This window comes from Panthera tigris, chromosome F2 (assembly GCF_018350195.1).
Source record: "Panthera tigris isolate Pti1 chromosome F2, P.tigris_Pti1_mat1.1, whole genome shotgun sequence".
Taxonomy (NCBI): domain Eukaryota; kingdom Metazoa; phylum Chordata; class Mammalia; order Carnivora; family Felidae; genus Panthera; species Panthera tigris.
The window spans coordinates 70995213-71016715 of NC_056676.1; positions in this window are offsets into that span (position 1 = coordinate 70995213).

The window sequence follows — 21503 nt, forward strand, 5'->3', positions numbered from 1 at the left end:
AGAATCTTAACTGAGGTCTTCAAGTGCTTTTAAAGCAAGTGACAAAATCTCAAATGCTGGGACGCCTGGGTGGCTCAGTCAGTTAAGCGTCCGACTTCAGCTCAGGTCACAATCTCATGGCTTGCGGGTTTGAGCCCCGTGTCGGGCTCTGTGCTGACAGCTCGGAGCCTCGAGCCTGCTTCGGATTCTGTGCCTCCCTCTCTTTCTGCCCCCCCCTCAAATATAAACATTAAAAAATAATTAAAAATTCTCAAATGCTCTCATGGGCTAAGCAGATGATGTGAGTGGGTGAGGATGAAACCAACTGGCTTGGGATCCTTCGGACACATTGCACTGTACTCTGGGGTTCACCAAAGTCCTTGCTCCATTCTCCCCATTTTCTTCTGGACATTGAGCTTGTGTGTCGTTATCCTGGAACGATGACCAGCGTTTCTAGAGCTTCCAATCTTCCAGGAAACCAGAATCCTAGAATTTCATATAATACATCCCGATTCTTAAATGCTGTGAACCAGCCGGTACCTAAGCTGCCAACCTCTGGCTTAATACTGCATGTTTAATGAGGACATTTCTTTTTTTTTTTTCTTAATGTTGGTTTATTTTTGAGAGACAGAGTGCAAGTGGAGGAAGGGCAGAGGGAGAGAGAAGGAGACACAGAATCCAAAGCAAGCTGCAGGCTCTGAGCTGTCAGCACAGAGCCCGACGCGGGGCTCGAACTCACAGACTGTGAGATCGTGACCTGAGCCAAAGTGGGTTGCTTAACTGATGGAGCCACCCAGGCGCCCCTGTTGAGGACATTTTTCACATGAGGGCAGATTACTGTGATAGTGGCTTCCCCAGATCCCTGTTGGGTACAACATCTGAATGCCATCTGACAAAGGTCTTTCATATGAACAATCATATCTGCCCTTAAAGAACTGGAGTAGGCGTTAGAGGCCCCATGGTACAGATTAAACATGGAGGCTCAGAGAGGTTACCTGGTGAATCCAACATCACAGAGCTGGAGGGGAGCTGAGCTGGTCCACACGTCAGGTTTCGGAGGGCCTTGCCACCCTGGGTTGAGCTGGCCATTCCCAGCCACCAACCCTTTCATTGGGATACATTTAACTAGCTTTAAACAGGAGCTTGGCAACATACAATTTTGGCAAATCGTCCAACAGCTTCAACCGCCTCTAGTATTTTATGTTCTAATCAATCGGTTTCGTGCTTTTTAAATGTTCATATCCATCCTGGTGTGCAGTGATCTGAAAGGCATCATGAAACAACTTTGATTTTTCCATTTGTTCAAAGATTTTAACAGGTTGATCACATCAGCAGTGAGCTAGGGGTCCCTCCCCCCTCTCCTCCTTTGCAGAAACATTACCGCAACTAGCTGGTCTCTCTGGAAATAGCCACTTGCTGCAGCGATAAATCTTAGGTTCACTATGTAACCCCTGATGCGTTTCCCATTTTCCCACCAAATTCCACTGTCCAAATTTGGAGTCCCAACTTGACCACAAGCAGATACAATTTCACTTTGTGGGATTTTCCCAGCTTTTCCTTGCATTATGGTTGCAAAGCTTGTAACACCAGCTGTGGCTGAGCCAGCCCTCCAAAAAAGGCAATTGTGTTCCTTGATGGAATCACGAAGCCCGGCACGGCTGCCAGCACGGCTCCTTGAACGGCCTTTTCAGGATTCTGGGGAGGCTTCCAGCCCTTCCTCCCACTCTACCGGTTAATGATGTGGGCCCCTCAAACAGCTCAGAATCCTTTAAAAGGCCTAAGAAAGGAAGGGGAAAAAAACAATGCACACTCTTCCCCCTGTTTTCTGGGACTCTGTTTTTATTTTCTTCATCACCAACCTTACATTCTTTCATTTATTCATTTAATCAATATGGCTTTACCATTCCCCAACCATGCCTCAAGCATTTACGTGGGGGTCGAAGGGAACACACTACAGGAGCCAGGCTGCTGTTTCTGCAGAGATTCCTCAAACAACAAGGGAAAGACATGTGGGTTCCTACTAATGCCAGTCCACCGTCCTTTATCCAAAATACTTGAGGCCAAAGAGTTTCAGAATTCAGAAATTCTCAGGCCTTAGAGGCATGATGTGATGTGTGCATGTGTTTGTGTGTATATTACATATATATATGCATGTGTGTGTGTGTGTGTGTGTGTGTGTGTGTGTGTATTGAGTTTGTGTGTCACTATACTGGAACGATACACACACACACACACACACACACCACACACACACACATACACACACACACACACACACACCACACACACACACACACATATTTCACAGGTCCCCTTACCAACTCTAACTGGTATAAAACTCAAAAATTGCCTCATATCAGAATTGCCCCCAAATTCACTTGGCACCAAACTTTAAATTTCAGAGCCGTTTCGGGTTAGGAACTGCAGATACAGGATCATGGAACTTGAAAAGTTGTCATTTACTGAGTGTCTACTATGTCCCACAAAACAGATATGTCTGATTCCATCTTAACCCCCCAAACAGTCCTGCTCGGATTGTTACTGAACACCCTATCTGATAAACTTTTACACAGACCACTTAAATGAACATGGTAACACTGTGGCAGGATGTTGTTCCCTCTATTTTAAGGAAAGAAATCTGTGGTTCATGGAGATCAAGTGACTCTCATGAGGTTGTGCAACAAGGAAATGGCCTGGGACCCTTGTCCCATGTACCAGAAGCTGTGCTGTTTCCATGATGCAAAACTGCTGCCTTACTTGGGAGTCACTCTGGTCCCACCGAATGCCTTTCCTGCTGTCTCCAAAGCCCACCCCCCAAGTTTCCCTGAGAGGCCTCCACAATATGAAGATGGTAAGCCCGACTCATAGGCCTGTTTCCAGTAACACACCCATCTTGATGGTCCTTGGTTTTCCCTCTGTGCCTCATTGCAAAAAGTTTTGGAATCTGACCTTTCCGGGGTTGAATTTCATTCCTGACCTGACTTGAGCTTGGGAAAATCACTAACACTCTGTGAGAGTGCTTTCTCATCCTTAAAATGGAAAACAAAAAAGTTCATAATTATTGGAGTTATTATGGGGATAAAATGAGTTAATTTGTATAAAGTATCTGGAACATAGTAAGTGCTTGACAAAGGGTAGCTATTACTATTGTAATTATTATTGCTTTTGTTATCATCCTTATTGTAAAGCTATCACTTGAACCCTTTCTATGTCCTAGGTAGTATATAAAGTGATTTAGATGTGCTCATGGAGAGAATTTATTCTACCCTAAGTACCTGGAAAGCTAACAGTCTTTTATGCTGATCATATGATCCACAATACTGTGAACACAGTTGATTGACCCAAGAATAGGCATTTGACCCATGAACTATAACGCATGAACATATAGTCGTCTATAAAGGCTTCTGGCTTCTACGTTCTCTTGGTACAAAGCACTTGCCCAAAAGGGATAATGACGATTTATTGAACCCATCAGAAAGTCTTTCTAAAGGAAGCCTGGATGTGAAATGCATCAAAGAAAGAACAACTGGTCATGAGATCTGAAGCCAAAGTACAGACTAGACAGGAAGCAAAAGGTATTGGGCCACAAAGCTGGAATCTATAAGGGAGGAGAAGATAAATATAAGAGGCTCAGGAGAAGCGAGAAGTGCATCTGTAATACCAGGAGCATACACAGAGAGAAAGCATTGCAGTTGAGCCGCCAAAATGCCAGAGTAGGGACTTGAACCAGGAGCCCCTGAACTCCAGATTTCGTGCTCCTGTCTTCCACACTAGGAGCCACAGATCATTGTGTTTCCTGGGCCAGTCAAGTCACAGAAATGAGGCTAGGTAGGGGCCTGCGGAGGCCAGGGTCAAAGTAGAGAGTATGTAGCCCTTCCAAAAGGGGCAGCTGCTAATACGCTTTAGACAAATGGTATTATGTGGAAACATGAGCCAAAGATGTCAGGTCTTCTGACTTTTCAAGAGAAGACAGAAATCCAGATATCCTTGGGAATATTCCAGTGCTTTAGTGTTGAAAACTAATTCAAATTGTTAAGGACTGTTCAGACAAACACACACACACACACACACACACACACACACATGACACACACATACACACACACCCTGTTAGGTTAGATTTAGTCTATAGGCCTCCAATTTGACAATACTGTGTTATACTGACAATTGTAGAGGAAGGGAGATTTTTAGTGCAATATCCAGACCCTCTTCTCTAAGCAATGGGGACAGGAAAGGAGAAAGGAGCACTATCATATCATCCCAATGAGAAAGTATCCCAGAAATTGCCATTTAAAGGCAATTTGTAAAAACAGAATTCAGATGGAATCCCTCATTAAATGATCCAAACCATTTTATAAATCCAAAGGAAAAGTAGATGTATGTTTCTGGCCAAGGTAGAGTAATAGGAACCAGATTTACCCTCCCACCTGAAACACCTAAAAAAACCAACACACATATGAAACAGCATTTTTTGAGCCACTGAACATAAGGTGATGAAAGACAGTGATCTGTGAGAGAATGCAAGTTAATGAGGCAGCCCTACAAGTGCCCTAAGCTCAATGCCTGGCGTTTCCAGCCACGGCACAGGGAGTGGAAGCCCCGTGGAGCCTGGTGGTCTCACGAATCAAGACAATGGAGCTGAGAATGTGGGAAAACCAAAAGGGCAGGAGTCTGGCAAACAGAGGACAGGAGGAGAGAGAGAGTCATGGACAGAGAGTCCCAGTGATCTGCAGGCTCCCCGAATCTTCAGCTGGGTACTTACTAATCAGCACATGGGTGTGAGGAGAGGAATCATTCCCCAGAGCCGACATGGAGCCAGGAACAATTCTTTGTCCCAAAAGCCGGAGTGGAAAATCTCATATTTCATGGAGTATTGGGTAAAATATTTGGAATAGCTTTGCCTCAGTAATGGGGAAAAACCGCCCTAGATAAAATGGTCTTGTATGCTGCACAACGAAACTCAAAAGCAAAACCCAAAAAGATCAAATAATTTGTTACATTTTGACAAATGTGTACACCTGTGAAAGCATCGCCACAATCAAGATCAGAGCCATGACCATCACCCCCGGAAAGTTCCCACGTGCTGTTTCACAGAACCTCTGTCCCCACCCACCTCTGCACTCTCTGAGCCCCCTGCCCCAACCCCCAGGCACACACGGATGTGATTCCTCCTCATTATAGTTTGGTCCACACTTCTCCGAACTTTGCAGACACAGACTCAACACTATGTAACCTGCTTCTTTGGCTCAGCATAGTGATTTTGGGATCTACTTATGTTACTGCATATGCCGACTGTTCATTGGTATTCCACTAGAAAGCGAAGGTCAGAGAGAGGCAGAGAGGCTATGCCAGCACACAGGGGTGTAAGAGCAGTGACTCATTCAAAGGGAATGAACATCTTACTTCCTCAAAGCTGGAAGTGAGAGTGGGTGATGTTCAGAAAGTCAGGAAGCCGTGAGGTCAAAGGGCACAAGACCAGAGCTGCCCTCCAAGGAGCTAGGAGGGAAGAACGCGGATCAAAAAGCATTTATACATAATTCCAATTCCGTGGTGGGGCTGATCCTGAGACAGGCTGCTTTGTTACTCAGTCTGGGACCCAGCTGCAAGAAAATTCCACCTCCCATCTCTGACTGTTACTTAATAACAACTAGAGAGATGAGATAAAAAACGATTCTGAGATAAAAAAAAAAAACAGAGCTGGAGAGCCGAGTGTTTTAGCAGTGAGTATTAGAGGCGTGAGACAGATGACAGCTTGCCATGATGCACACTGGCCATTCCTGCTTTAAAGCATCCTCCAGTTAGAGGCCTGAAAAACCCTTCGTACGGTTCCTTGCCATTCCAAATCCATTATTTCCCCTTTTCAAGACAGGATCTTTCTTTGACGGTCTTCTCAATGTCTACCATTTTGGGAGACACATCTCGCTCTACCTAGGAGTAAGGCAATGAGGTGCTCAGGTTTGTCTCTAACAGATGCTTCCTTTGTGCCCTTTCACCTAGTTGTCCTCAGTTCCCTCACCTATTCCATGAAATGATGCACTGAATGTTTCTGCCCTTCCAAAATTCATTCCTTGAAGCCATACCCCCCACTGTGATGGTATTTGGAGGTGGGATCCTTGGGAGGGAATTGGGCTTAGATGAGGTCATGAGGGTGGGGCCCTCAAAATGGGATGAGTGTCCTCAAAAGAAAAGGAAGACACATCCGAGTGCTCTCTCCTGCTCACTCTCATCTCCCACGTGGCACTGGTTTCTCTCTCTCTCCCTCTCTCTCTCTCTCTCTCTCTCTCTCTCTGAACCAGGCGAGGGAACAGGAAGAATGCAACAATTAGCAACCCAGAAAAGGGAATCATAGGTACCATTTCTGCCAGCACCTTGATCATGGACTTCCCAGGCTTCTGAACTGTGAGAACCAAGTATTCATTGTGGAGGCCCCACCCCACCCCGTGTGTGGTGTTTTGTTACAGCAGTCTGAGCTAAGACACATGGGTATGTTAACCCAGAAGGTCTGAACACGGTAACAAATAAATACAACTATTATTGTCCCAGCACGTTTCCCTATAGCAGACTTCCTATAAATCTGAGAACATAATAAAATTTTTTTAATTCAGGAATTCAATGAATTCACATTTCTAAATGACGAGTTATTTTCCATTTTCACTTACTCCTCATATGTATGGATTCTGTTCGGTACAAAGTCATTAAGCACTTTGCAAGGAGAAGAAAAAATTGCTTTTGACCTTTGGGGAATGCAATTTAGGGTTTATTGTTTGGAAAGCCCCAGGTAAATAATGATTATATAGCAATAAATTGTGTAATTGCATTTAATCTGTGCCTGGAGGCTAGCAAGCACTACAAATCAGTACCTTCTGAATAGAAGCCTCTGGTTCTGGGAGGCAGCAGGAACCAGCTAGTATAAGGACACCTGTCAGTGCAGCAAGCATGGTCTCCAGAATTCGAGATAGTGCGGAGACACTATGGAGGTTTGCTCCAATTTCAATTACTGCCATTCAAGTGATAAGGAAGATCAGGACAAATTATTAGAAGTAGGGAAAACGGGTCCTAGGATAGACGATCTTAGGATTCTGAATGCTGCTGTTTGGCTAAGAGAAGGCTAAGAGCGGGCTTCTCAAATGTGTCCCCATATCCAGCCATCAGAATGGGTTAGAAAAAGCCACAGAGTAAGAGGAATGCAGTTATCATTAGTGGAGGATCTATTCTGACCCAGGGGCAGGTATGACCCTGAATGAGGGATTGCCCTTTTCTGGGTTGGGGACAGGAATACACAGTGACAAAGATGTGAGCACCAGAGTCAGACTACCCGCCTTTTCATCCCAGCCCTGGCACATCCTTCCTCCCAGACCTTGAGATCACCAACTCTGAGTCTGTTTGTAATACAGGGCCAGGCACACTACCCTCCTATAGGGTTCTGTGAAATTCATGAAACAGTCCAAGAAAGCCCTATGTGGACAATAATAACAATACAACCCCATTTATATCAGAAATGACGTTTTCAACATAAATGTGGTCAGAAAATGGAAACATAATCTCTCCCCTTAACAATAATTTTTATGAAAACCTCCATGAAAATCTTTTCGAACCGACCATATGCTTCCCTGCATACTGAAACAGGGTAAGAAAAAAAAACATACTTGAAATAACATGAGGCTTTGACCTGGCTCTACTACTCAGTAGCTGGGAAACCCGTCAGCAAGTCACAGGATGTGTGCGCACGGCAATTTGCTGTAATTTTAAAATGCACATGTCACCAAGCTGGTGGACAAAATATATGTGATAAGTGCTGTACAAACTCACTCACCAAAAATGAATTTTTGTTTGGTTTTCTTGAGGTTTCAAGACCATTATCGTGGACACAGATTATTCCGCCATAACATGATGAAAGTTGAGCCCATGGGGGCAAATGGAAAAAAGCACCAGTCACAGAACTGCCATCCTCTTGGGAACCAGATGTCCATTGCAACTAACACAGGGTTCTCCCTAAGCTCATTGCCCAGGAAATGTTTGTTAATATTTGAAATATTAGATAAATTAATCATGCATTCTAATAATAGTGACTGTAGCCTCTTATAAAGAAAATGATGTGCTAGTAATGAAAAATATAAGTCACACCAAATATGCATAGAGAAATGCCTTAGATCGGGCTACTATGAAAAACCCACAAACTGGGTGGGTTAAACAACAGAACTTTATTTGTTACAGCTCTGGAGGCTCAAAGTCTGAGCTCAGGGTGCCGGCATGGTCAGGCTGTAAAGACCGTTCGTTCTCCTCTGGTTCACAGAGTGCTGTCTTCTTTTTTGTGTCCTCACATGGTAGAGAGAGAGAAAGGGCTGACTCTCTTCCTTTTCTTATATGAACCCTAATCCCATTATAGGGACGCCACGCATGACCTAATCACCTCACACAAAGGCCCCACCTCCAAAGACATTGGGAGTTAGGATCTCAACATATGAATGGGGGGAGGGGTAGAGACATAGTCAGTGATAGGAAGAAATGAGTAAGAAAAAAATTACCCAACATCGCACCACCTAGAAATAAGCATTGCCAACACCTGATGGAAATCAATCCAGTCCTCAACCTACTACACATTATCAGAAAGGGATAAAAAAAAAAATAATAATAAAGATGACAGCCCATGGATACACAGATACATTGATAGAATGCTTAAAAAAAAAAAAAAAAAAAAAGGCTTGGGGCGCCTGGGTGGCGCAGTCGGTTAAGCGTCCGACTTCAGCCAGGTCACGATCTCACGGTCCGTGAGTTCGAGCCCCGCGTCGGGCTCTGGGCTGATGGCTCGGAGCCTGGAGCCTGTTTCCGATTCTGTGTCTCCCTCTCTCTCTGTCCCTCCCCCGTTCATGCTCTGTCTCTCTCTGTCCCAAAAATAAAAAATAAACGTTGAAAAAAAAAAAAATTTAAAAAAAAAAAAAAGGCTCATAATATAAGTGTTATTTTGAATAAAAGTGTTGTTTAATTTCATCTGACTTTAATTTAAAAAAAAAAAAAAAAACCTAAGGAACTACAGAAGTAAATTCCTAAACTAAATATTTCTTACCTGAAAGGTTTGTTAATTCATGAGAGATTCCTCTAAAGCTAAAGAAATAAAAGATTACAAAATATACTTTAAGAAGCCCTTTGAAATCCAACATTCAACATTATGCTGTACTCCTGGTTTCACTGAGGATTAGCACAATTACTTTGTTTCATACCTCCTACCCCCCTTCCTTCCCACATTTTAGTAACTACCTTACTATTTTTAACTCGTCAGAGTTTGGAGAATTTGCATTTTATCCTAAAACCATTATCTGATTTTACTTGTACGTTATAATGCATATACAACCAGCATCTATTGAGCACCTACTATGTTCCAGGTGCTGTTCAAGGTGCTACGTACATAGTGGTAAACAAAACTGAGTCCCTGCTCTCATGGAGCTCAGCGCAAGAGACAGATAATAAACAACATTGTGTGTCTATCCACATGCACACATAGAGGAAATATGTGGGTTGTGACAAATGTTATGAATGAAAAGAAAGTGGGTGAAGGAGGCGGAGAGGAGAGTGTCAGAGTGGGGCATGATATTTTACACAGAGTGGTCTAGTGATTTTAAGAACTTTCTAGAAAGCAGGAACAGTAAGTGCATAACCAGCTTTTTATAGGGGTTTCTTGGTTCCTGGAATCTTTGGTTTGGTTTGATTTTCAAGAAGAAACCAATTCTTGATGGAGACTTTTCCAGAAGTACTCAAATGACTGAGGAAGTCGGCCTCTTGCCTCATTACTTAGAAGACAGACCAGCTGATGATGATTCTTTTCCTCAGAACTTGATCGACCCTGCCCCGCTCACCATCTTCTGGCATTGCCTGCCACTGTGGTAACATCACCTCAGAGGACAAAAGTCCCCTGGAGATAGAACGATTAGTGAAAAACTCTCACGCCATCCCAGGTAAAAGGGAGTGTAGGTGGGAACAGGCGATGGCAGTGGGAAGGGGACTACATCTCTATGGCTTTGTCAACCTGCTGGCATTGGACCAGGAGCATGTGGAGTCGGATCCCAACTTTGGAATCTCAGAAATGTAGGTTCCAACCCCATATCTGCCACCTGCTACCTTGAGATAGTCACTTTCCCTTTCTGAGTCTCACTTTGCCGATCTGTGCAACAGAAATAATAATAGTTATCTTGGCAAGGTCTCTGTAAGGACGAGGGGCGATGTACGTGAAGTCCCTGGGTAAGTGCCAAGTTACAGTCCCTCAGTACATAATAAATAACGAAAGCGACTGTTCCTATTCTGCAAACTTGGCTACCCCACCAAGTTGTGAGAGCCAAATAATGTATACAAACACAATAAGGAGGTACACTCATAACATGCACAACCTATATCTATTATCTACCTCTATGTGTGTGTATATATTAGAAAAATATACATACAAGGTAACATATGCATACGAAAAGAAAGCCATCAGCATACTTAGATTCCTGACCAAAGCTGCATGAATGCTATATACTGCCTATGGAAGACATATATATTACAGAGACTGATTCTGCAAATGTCAATTTAACCCAAATTAAAGTTCTATCAAGGAGCTTAAATATTAATTGACTTTTACTTATGAAAAACCGCTTGCAAAGCAGTAACTCCAAAAAACGTGAGCTCCTTCCTGAAATCTAATGTGCAATAGATGATTTCACACAGCTGGCTGAAGGGAAGGGCCCAACTCAATGGATGAAAATAGCACTTAGCCAACCTGGTGATCCATCAAAATCTGGTCCTACCAGCAATACGGCCATTGCTCTCCTATCAAGGTCATTATGGTTGTTTCGTCCTGGACTATTTTTTATCTTACCTTCTCTGTATTAATAAACCAAGTATTATTTAGTTTAATACTTGGTTTATTAATACTGGGACCAAGCAGGGCAAGTGGACAGAATCTGATACGTTTACATCAAACTGACAAGTCCTTGGTCCCCAATATCTATCTCATCTATTTTCATTTCCTTCGCCTTCTAACTTTTTGGGCTCCTTTGGTTTGTTTTTTTTTTTTTAATTGGTGAGAAGATTCTAGGCTCCTCAGAGCACACTTGAGTCTTCAATGATATCAGAATGGCAAGCTGAGGAAAAAGTACCCTCAATGGAATTAAAATGTTGGTTGAGTGGTTTGTAACCACGTGGGATGCTTGGAAAACTTCAGCTCTACAACATTTACCAGTTTGGTTCACCCATTAACACACTGATAAAACTGTTCCATCAGGAAAATTCCAGGCTTTCGGAGGACCTGGATCTTCAAGTCCAGGGTGACAAGAGCATACAACTAGAAATCTGATAGGCCGAGTGCGTTATGTGAGATGGGGGAGGGGGAGAGAGACTGATGTCTCCCCAGAGCAGGAGACGTAGGCGCACACACACTTTTGAGCTGGAAGAACCACGGGGACCATCTAGACCAAGCTGAGCAGTGGCCCTCGAACTTGAGAATACCCCAGGATCCCTTGAAGGGCTTGTTGAACACAGGCTCCTGGGCCCCACCTCAGAGGTTCTGATTCAGGAAATCTGGGGAGGGGTATGAGATGCTGCACTTCTAACAAGTCCTCAAGGTAACGCCCATACAGCCAGCAGGGGGACCGCCACGTGAGAACCTCTGCGAGAGGGCAGTGGCTGTCGATCTTTGCTACATAGTAAAATCACCTACAGAGATTTTCTAAGTCCCAATACCCAAGTTACACCTCGTGCCAATTAAATCAGAATCCCTGTGGATAGGACACAGTCAGTGTTCAGTCGTTTTTCAAGGTTTCCCAGATGATTGCAACATGCTGCCAATTTTAACAAACCAATTAATTTATGTTTCAGGCGGAAAACCAAGACTCCCTTGTTGGTTGGCAAGACGAACTCTAGAGCACGAGTCTTGTCACCCACTGAGGGCTCTTCCTCCCTCCCGACTCACAGAAACAGTGGAAGTACAGAGCGGACTGCGTAAGGCAACGGATTTTAACGAGAATCCCCTGTGTTACTACACCCGTTAACGGGCATCACAATATACACGTATTAGTTCTCAACTGCTGCATAAAAAGTACTCCAAATCTTAGTGGCTTAAAACAACAGTTATTACTTCACACAGTTATTGTGGGTCAGAAATCATGACCAGGCTGCAAGCATGAATTCTCCCCTGGATGTGCATGTGAGGGGACAGAGGGGATCCGGGGAGAAAGAAGGGGGTCAACAATAAAAAATGGAAAACGAGGAATAATGTTTATCATCCAAATTTCCTTGGGTATAAAGGAAAAGATCTGAAAAGCATAAGGAAAGTGTGGGAAGGAGGCATATGAGCTTTACTGAAAACAGAAGCTAACAGATTATCTGATGAACAAGAGGGTAGGGTGCCTGGGTGGCTCAGTCGGCTGAGTGTCCGACTTCGGCTCAGGTCGTGACCTCATGGTCCATGGGTTCGAGCCCTGCGTTGGGCTCTGTGCTGTCAGTTCAGAGCCTGGAGCCTGCTTCAGATTCTGTGTCTCCCTCTCTCTCTGCCCCTCCCCCACTCACGCTCTGTCTCTATCAAAAAGTGAATAAACGTTAAAAAAAATTTTAGATAAACAAGAGGGTAACTGTGCTCCCCTTATTAAAGAGATCAGGAAAAACATGCAAATATATAATTTCATCCAGATGTCTAGACTGGACATTGAATAAATTGAATAAATATAAATCAAACTTTAAATCTTGAAGAAATCTATATTCCACCTAAAGATTTTATTTTTTATTTATTTTTAGTTTTTTTAATGTTCATTCTTGGGGGAGGGGGAGAGAGAGAGAGAGAGAGAACGAGCATGCTAGTGGGGGAGAGGCAGAGAGAGAGGGAGACACAGAATCTGAAGCAGGCTCCAGGCCCTGAGCTGTCAGCACAGAGCCCGATGCGAGGCTTGAACTCGTGAACCACAAGATCATGACCTGAGCCAAAGTCGGACGCTTAACGGACTGAGCCACCCAGGCGCCCCAACCTGAAGATTCTAAATAATACTCTAAACAGGAACAAAGAGACTATTTTCACACTAGGTCTGTATCAGATTCACAGCTAGAACTCTGGTCCCCTGGTCCTCAGCACAATACGTTCCTTCCATAACCCCACCCACATCCCAACACGACACACTCAGCCCTAGAGTAGGTCACCAGCGTCCCAGCCCGTGGGCTGCATCTGTTTCAACAGTCTCTCGGGAGGACGACCACTTGCAAAGGCGAGACACAAGTTGGTAGTTGAGGGTGTGCTGCGGTGGCCTCTTCCACTCCTAGTTCCCCACCCGGGGAAAAGGGAAGTTTGTAACTGACATAAAGAACAGCATCAGAAGGTGCCCAGCTCAATTTCACTTTATTTCTCATCTCGACAAGCACTAACTAAGGGTCAGGTATGTGCCAAGCACAGCACGAGGCACAGAGGATGCAAGTCCAAGTAAGACACACACCGCCTGCTCTCGAGAAGCTCCCAGACCAACAGGCAAGAGAGCTAAGTCAGTCACTACGATACAGCACAGATAGATGCCTTACTGGGAACAGGGATGGGGGTTATTTAAATCATACTGGGGATACAGAAGGCTTCCTAGCAAAAGACGTTCTTGAGATGAATTTAAAAGAATAAAATATATTTGGATAAAAGTATAGCCTTCAATAGAAGTAACTTTATGTGCAAAGGAGTGAAGACTTAACAGAGCATATGTGCTCAAGAATAGAAAAGAAATTCAGTGTGGTTAAACTGATGAATTTTTGGAGGGAAGGGGCAAAGACTAATGGCAAAAAAAAAAAAAAAAAAAAAAAAAACCAAACAAACAAACTATACTAGTTTCGTATTGTTGCTATAACAAATTACCACAAATGCAGTGGCTTCAAATGACACAAATTTGTTCTGTGACAGTTCCAGAGGTCAGAAGTCCAAAATGAGTCCTACAGGGCTGAAATCAAGGTGTGGGCAGAGCCGGTTCCTTCTCGAGTCTCCAGGGGGAAATCTGTTTCTTATCTCTTCCGGCTTCTCAGGCTGCCAGCATGCCTTGGCCACATGATTCCCCTCTGCTCTATCATCACGCTGCCTTCTCTTATGCATGCAAATCTCCCTCTGCCTGTCTTGTTTTTTGTGGGTTTTTAACGTTTTTTTTTTTTTTTTATCTTAGAGAGATTGAGAGAGAGTGCAAGTGGGGGAGAGGAGCGAGGGAGAAAGAGAGAGAATCTTAAGCAGGCTCCCTGCTCAGCATGGAGCCCAACATGGGGCTAGATCCCACGACCCTGGGATTATGATCTGAGCCAAAATCAAGAGTCAGATGCTCAGCCAATGGAGCCATCCAGACACTCCTCTAGGGTAGAGGTACCTGTGATGACACTTAGGTCCCACTAGGATAAACCAAGATAATTTCCATCTCAAGATCCTTAACTTTATCACATTCACAAAGTTCATTTTGCCATTTAAGGTAACATCCACAGTCTCCAGGGATTAGAATACAGATACTTGGGGCACATTATTTCACCTAGCACAAGAACACTGTGAACTAAAATGAGGTTTGCTCACCTTAAAATCCACAGAAAGCCATGGTCAGGTTTTAAGCAAGACGGTGATGAAGCGGATTTGGAGAAGCTCACCCTAGCAGCCGCCTTGTGGAAGATGAATCAGAGGGGTGAGAAGACAGAGAAGCAGCCAAGTTTTCAATAATCTTAGTAAAAAGTGACGAGGACTTAAACTAAGGAGGGTTTTGGAAACAGACAGAAGGGATTGCTGTGACAGATTTCACATCTAAATTAGGAAAACCTGAAGACTGTCAGAATCTGGAGAGTAAAAGGGAAGGAGACAGTGAGAAGACGAGCTGATTTCTGGCTGGGGTGACTGGTTAGTTTCGATGACATCAATCTCTTGTGCATAGGTCAGCAGGTTTGTGGCTAGGAACTGGAACACTGGAGGAGGAAAGGGAGAGGCTGGGAATGAGTTCTCGTATGGACCAGTTGGCTTTGAGATGCCTAGAGGATATCTCATGAAGATAACCAGGTTTCCTATAGGGAGTTGATGATGTCATTCTTAATCTTAGCAAGGAGGTCTGTCCAGAGAACTCCATCAGAATGACATCTGTATATGACTGAGCATCAAACCACATAATAGATTAATATGATCATTCCAAAGGATATACAGGGGAGAATAGGAGCAGGCTGCAAAGAAGCCCTTGGAAACCCCAAGATGGAAAGTCAAAGGATCCCAGAGGATGCTGGGGAGAACAGGCCAATAAGGGCGTGGGAAAACCAAAAGAAAACAGGCTTCAGAAGATGCGCGGTGCAAGGAGTTAGTAAATTGCTGATCGGCTGCATTGTGACTTGGACAACATCCTGGAAGGGTTTTTTGGGTATGTATCAAAATGATTCATGTATAGTGCTAAGTTAGCACACGTTTAGGCCTGTTAAAAACAAAAAGCAGGAGAATACATGTGAGTGTGTGTGTGCACATGTGTGTACTATGTGTAAGCATGCATGCTTGTCTATGGTGCCAAAACCACTCACAAAACTAGTAACAAAACTGGCTGCCTCCAGGAATGGGAAGTAAGTGACCAGAGGAAAGGGGGTGAGAAGGAGAATTTGTATTGTCCTCCCTTGTAGCACTTTTAAATTTCTAAGTGAACTTATTACCTATTTGTAAATAAATTAATTCAATTTAATTAAGAATAACATACCTACAGGGCACCTGGGTGGTTCAGTCAGTTAAGTGTCTGACTTCGGCTCAGGTCATGATCTCACGGTCCATGAGTTCGAGCCCCACATCAGGCTCTGTGCTGACAGCTTGGAGTCTGGAGCCTGCTTCAGATTCTGTGTCTCCCTCTCTCTCTGGCCCTCCCCATTCTGTCTGTCTGTCTGTGTCTCTCTCTCTCTCAAGAATAAACATAAAAATTTTTTTAAAAAAGAAATAACATAGCTATCAGTCTTTCCACATGCTACAGAAATAGAAGGCAGGATAAGAACTGAAAAGAATCAATTGTTTAAAGGGGGCGATACTCAGGTCACTGGTGTCCCTAGAAGATTTCAGTGATATTGACTGGTGTCCCTAGAAGATTTCAGTGATATTGTAGGGACAGAAGCCAAATTATTGGTAAGTCCGTAGAAGGACGTTTTTAAAAAATCAAGACCTAGGGGAGCCTGGGTGGTTCAGTCAGTTAAGTGACTGACTCTTGACTTTAGCTCAGGTCATAATCTCACGGTCATGTGATCAAGCCCCGCAGAAGATCAAGGGGCTGAGTTAAGCTCCTGCTTGAGATTCTCTCTCTCTCCCTCTCTCTCTCTCTCTCTCTCTCTCTCTCTCACTCTGCTCCTCCCTCACATGTGCTCTCTAAATAAACAAACATTTGAAAAAATGAATACCTAAATATGGACTGGCTTCTCAAGAAGATTGGCTAACAAGGAAAAGTAAGAACATAATAATTTTTGTTTGATTGCTTGTTTGTTAATATGTTCATGTTTCTATTCTGAAAGGAAAGAGAGGGCATCATAAAATACAAACGAAAAAAGGGATATAAGGCTGGAGTATAAGATTCCTAAGGAAGCAGAACAGCATGAGATCCTAAACACATTTTAACGGGAATACATGGATCAGAGGGAATTTCATCACACCTTCTGAGGTAGGGAAGTGAAGAGAGTACGAATGTACACAAAGATAAGGGTCTTTGGCCTTAATTTTCATCTCAGCAAAAGCGAGCACACAGCCACCTGCTATAAGTGAGAAGGGTGGGGGAAGCTGGAGGTTGGAGCAAAGAAGTAAACCTTTCAAATAGCTCTGGAAGGAATGAAAGAGCATATGAAGCATGGAGAAATGCAGAAGATTGCTGACAGCCCCAAAAGCCAACTGAGACACTGAATTTGTAATGATCGCAAATACCCACGGGAGCCCAACTGCTCTATCAGAACTTGGCCCTCTAGACACCGAAATGAGAAACAGAGAGGTCTCACCGGGACAAGGTTGGGTTTTACAAAACAGACAAGGAGCAATTAATGGCTACATATGAAAACGTGAGTGAAACGCTAGGCCACAGCAACACAACTGAGCCAAGCGGATACCAAGGGATGTGAAGCAAGAAGCAGGGTGAGGAGTGGAAGAAGGCAGAAGAGCCAGGGTGAGGAGGTCTAGATGACAGAGAGAGGGCAAGGGAGAGTAAAAGAACTACAACAGAGGATGCAGAATGGGATTTGGAGCATAAGATTTATAGACAGAGCCTTTGATCAGATCGACGACCAAGGGAGAAGGTGGATAAGGGGGAAATAAGGTAAGGATCACTGGAGATGAAGTCAAAACATTGCTTGGTGCTTCCTTGATGCTGGGCTCCATGCCTGTTACTGCTGGGTCTCTCCTAGGAGGAAGAGTGGGCCACTACCTGGAAGACTTGATGGGAATTGCTAACTTTAAATGTTTGCCAAAAGTACAGGTTAAGTAAAGTGAAAAATACCATCTAATGGAGCTTCCAATGTCTAGTCTTTTGGTACCCTGATATCTCAGCCCTTCCAACTTGTAAACTTTAGGATAGAGAAACTGTATGCCCTGGGAATGGGTCTAAAGATACACTTTACCCTGAGCTGACCCTCCGCAATTATCTATATTTGGTTACTGCTGAAATGAACTGGTGTCACATCAGCACTAAATTAGGAATGTTTTTCATGTTTCTTAATGTCAACGACCTTATAAAATAAGTGTAAACATCTACAGAAGAGGAGAGAACGCTAGTAAGTAATTTTCCATTAGACCATTGTGCTTGTCAAGGTCTCCCAAGGGTTATTTATGAAAAGTGGGAGAAGTCCTATGATTTTGGCAGAAAAGAAATGCCTCCACTTTCTCCAACTAGAACTATGAAATCTGTCAGACCTCGGGTAGTCAAGAAATGAGAAAAGTAGTGCTGACTCATTCAACCACTCAAAAATTTTATGACCTGCTTTCTTTGTGCTGTTAAAAAATTGGGTGAGCTTAGGGGTGTCTGGTGGGTCAGTCAGTTAAGCATCCAACTCTTGATTTTGGCTCATGTCATGATCTCATGGTTGGTAAGATCGAGCCCTACATTGGGCTCTGCACTGACAGATAATAAATAAATAAGCACTTAAAAAAAACAATTGGGTGATCTTAGACAAGTTATTTGAATTCACTGAACCCAGGAACCCTCACCTGTTAGGTGGGTCTATGAAACCTGACTTACTTTCACAGAAAATAAAAGGGTAATAAAACTCCAAAATATCATTTCCCCTCGACAAAAGTCTACACCTGTAGTCTAGAAGTCCAAGCTGTCAGACAAAGGTAGACTGTGATAAGATATATATATATAGATAGATAGATATATAATATTCTTTATATTTTATTTTATATAATTAATTTATATAATTATTTAATTATATAATTATATTTATAATTATATAACAATTTATATAATTAACTTCATATAATTATAATATATATATTATATTCATATGAATATATAGTATAGACATGTAATATCTATCTAGATAATACAGTCTATTGGTATTGTCATTTTACTACTTTGGATGAAGTGTGAAAACATTTCTTCCCTTTTGTTCCTTGGGTATTCTATACCTTAGATATTTACACATGCATTTTATCATTATATATATATATATATATATATATATATACACACACATGTATACGTATTTTATATATGAATATATAACTGTTTATGTATATCTTTTAATATTACAAAAATATACCTGTCTATATATATATATGATAAGATACATAGGAATTTTTGAGGGAAATCAAAATATTCATTGACCCAAATAAAAATTAAAATATTACATATCAAAATCTGTGATATATAGCTAAAGTAGTGCTGGGAGAGAAATGTATAGCACTAAATGCATATATGTATGCAAAGTCTCACATCAGTGATCTCAGCTCCTCCCTCAAGAACCTAGAAAATGAATAACAACGTAAACCCGAAGTGAGAGGGAAGGAAATAAAAAACAGAAACCAATTAAACTAAAAACAACAGAGAAAAATTAATCAACAAAGAGCTTGTTCTTTGAAAGATTAATAATGTTGCCAAACCTCTAGCAAAACAGACACAGGTTAAGAGAGAAGACGCAAATGACTGATATCAGGAATAAAACAGGGATACTACTACAGACCCTGCCGGCATGAAAACTATAAAAAAGTATTAAGAACATCCCTACACACATAAATCTGAAAACTTAGATGAAATAGACCATTTCCTTGAAAAACACAACCACAACAATGTACTCAATGTGAAATACTTGAATAGCCTTGTATTCCTTGTATTAAAGGAAATTAAGTTTGTAATTTAAAAATTCCATAAAAGTAATCTCTAGGCCCAGATGGTGTCACTGGAGAATTCTACCACATATTTAAAAAATTAATAATAATTCTACACAATCTCTTCCAGAAAATAGAAGAGGAGGGAATACTTCCCTTTCATTTTATTAAGCCCTGATATCATAAATAGATTAAAAAAAAAAAAGATACAGTTCCAAAACCTTAAATAAGACCACTGGGGTGCCTGAGTGGCTCAGTCAGTTACGTGTCTGATTCTTGATCTCAGCTCATGTCTTGATTTCAGGGTCATGAGTTCAAGCCCTTCACTGGGCTCTGTGTTAGGCTCCACACTGGGCATTAAGCCTACTTAAAAAAAAAAAAACAACAAACTACAGACCACTAACCTTCGTGAAAGTAAATGCAAAATCCTTAACAAAATACTAACAAATGGAAATCAGCAACATACAGAAAGCATTATACATATTAAGGAGCGGTTTTTTCCAGGGATGCAAGACTAGTTCAATATTTGAAAATCAATATATATAATACCTTTTACTAACAGACTAAAGAAGAAAAATCACATTATCATGTCAATTCACGCAAGCAAAGTATTTGACAGAATTCAACCCTCACTCACAATTTCAAAAAAAAACCACAAACCTACAGCTAACACTATACTTAATAATGAAAGACTGAGTCTTTTCCCTTAAAATTCGGGGGGAAATCGGGACAAGGATGTCCACTCTTACATTCTTATTCAACATGAAGCTGGAAGTTTTAGCCAGTGCAACAGGGCAAGAAAAGGGAAAAACACGCATACATATCAGAAAGGGAAAAAAGAGAGTGATTCCTATTTGAAAGTGACATGAGGGGCCCCTGGGTGGCTCAGTCGGTTAAGCATCCAACTTTGGCTCAGGTCATGATCTCACGGCTCATGGATTCAAGCCTCCTGTCAGGCTCTGTGCTGACAGCTTAGAGCCTGGAGCCTGCTTTGGATTCTGTGTCTCCATCTCTCTCTGCCTCTCTCTCCTTCTCTCTCTCTGTCTCTCAAAAATAATGTTAAAAATTTAAAAAAAAAAGAAAGAAAGAAAGAAAGAAAGAAAGAAAGAAAGAAAGAAAGAAAGAAAGAAAGAAAGAGAAAGAAAGAAAAGAAAGTGACATGATAGTCTACATATCTGTGCTGACAGTTCAGAGCTTGCTTGGGATTCTTTATCTCTCTCCCTCTCTGCTCCTCCCCGACTCACACCCTCCCTCTCAAAATAAATAATCTTTTCTTAATGTTTATTTATTTTTGAGAGAGAGAGACAGACTTAGCATGAGCAGGGGAGGGGGAGACAGACAGGGAGACACAGAAGCCGAAGCAGGCTCCAGGCTCCGAGCTGTCAGCACAGGGCTCCACACAGGGTAGCCCAAAACTATCCAAAATGATCTTGACAAGAAGAATGAAATGGGAGATCTTACTCTTTCTGATGTTAAGGTTTACTATATAGCCACAGTAATCACAACAGTATAGTACTTACAGAAGGTCAGACACACAGATCAACGTAAAGAACAGAGAACCCTAAAACAGACCCACAAAAATATACCAATGTTGACATCTAGACGCTTGTCTTCAAGTGAGCTAGAGGCCACTGGATTCTGTGCTACACCTGTGAGTTGACTGACTGAGCTTCCAAGGCTTCAGAAGAAGAAGAAAGTTGAAGTGGAAAGTCTCAGGGTGCTTCCTGATGGTCCGCCAGAGCCTCAGCTGAAGTCACAGCAGGCTGAAGGCCTGGAGGCGAGGGCACCAACAGCATCTGCCACGTAAGCCTAAATCTGGAGTAGAGGGTTGGCAAGAACACTTGGCCACGGGAACAAGACAACATACAAGCTTTCGTTATTATTTAAAGAATATCCTTTTCCCTACTTATTTTTAGCTTTTTAAAAAATATTTATTTATTTTTGAGAGACAGAGTGAGACAAAGTGACAGTGGGGGAGGGGCTGAGAGAGAGGGAGACACAGAATCTGAAACAGGCTCCAGGCTCTGAGCTGTCAGCACAGAGCCCAATGCGGGGCTTGAACCCACAGACCGTGAGATCATGACCTGAGCCGAAGTCGGACGCCCAACCGACTGAGCCACCCAGGCACCCCACCCCTTATTTTTAGCTTTTGCCAATGGTTTAAGGACTTGAGAACCAAAGGCATGTTGCTGTAGCTCCCCTTCAATACACCTAAACCTAATTCAAGTGCAACCTACAATCCTAACCCGCA